Source organism: Helobdella robusta (genome assembly GCF_000326865.2).
Source record: "Helobdella robusta unplaced genomic scaffold HELROscaffold_30, whole genome shotgun sequence".
NCBI classification, from domain to species: Eukaryota; Metazoa; Annelida; class Clitellata; order Rhynchobdellida; family Glossiphoniidae; genus Helobdella; species Helobdella robusta.
In genome coordinates, this window is record NW_008704502.1 from 295,596 (window position 1) to 296,887 (window position 1,292).

Consider the following 1,292-nt stretch of genomic DNA (forward strand, 5'->3'; position numbering starts at 1 on the left):
TTTGGTTAATAATTTTTGGTATTTCTTGATTTACTTTGCATATATGCATGTATAAATAATTTCTTTTTGGTATGTTGATTTAGCCATTATGATATGCTGTGAACTGTTCTTACTAAATGTTCATGTTACGTGGGTGATTATCCTTCGAGAACTTCTAAGGAGTGCATTTGATGATAGAAACAAAAAGTTGATTGAACGTTGAAGGCGGCTGGACGATATAATCAGATAAATGTTTACTCTGAGTTCTGACATACATTTTAAGACTTATAATTTGTTTTTAATATTTTAATTGTTGACTTTTTTCAATAAAATTTAAAAACAAAAAATTGTTGAGTTGAATTTCGTTCTAAATTTTATACCTGAAAATAATCGAAACCGAAAGGGAATTGATTTTATAACATAGGACTGAAACATCATCACTATATAACAATAAACAATAATAATAAAGAATTTTTTAACGGTCAATATTTCGTTATATTCGTTTGTTTAAAATCCGAAATTTTAAAAAATTCACATTTTTATATTTTTAAATGATATCAAATAAAAGCAAAGCAGCCATGTGTCTTTCTTGCTTCATTAAACTCCGAAACTGTTGGTAGGTATGGTATACTTCTGAACTACCTCGTATTATTAATAACTTTTCTTTCTCTAGTCAACTATATGCTGATGATTCTTATATTTATACTTCTTTTCCTCCATCTAATCTCAATAGTGTTCTTCATAATTTATCTCTATGTCTTTCTTCGATTATCGCTTGGTCTGATTCTATGTGTCTTAAACTTAATCCTTCTAAGTTTGAATTAATTTGTTTTAATAAATCTAAACACTCAATTACTATTCCTCCTATTATCTTACCTGATTCTAAAACTCTTGATGTCTCTCATAAGTTTCGTAGTCTAGGTTTTATCTTTGATTCTACTATGTCTCTCTCTTCTCAGATTAATAGTGTTGCTAGAAGCTCTTACTTTCATCTACGTAGAATAAAAAAACTTTTGCCTTTTCTTGATGATCCTACTCTTCTCCTTCTTGTTACTTCGTTAGTCTTATCTAGGATTGATTATTGTAACTCGCTCTACTATGGTCTTCCTGACTCTATACTCTATCCTTTAAGTAAAGCTTTTAACTCTGCTGCTCGTCTAGTTGCTCGTGCCCCTTTCTTTTCTCATATATCTCCATATCTTGTTCTCTTGCACTGGCTACCTATAAAATATAGAATAATTTTTAAAATTTGCACATTCATGTATAAGTCTCAATCTAAATTATTTCCTAAGTACTTATCAGATATATTAATT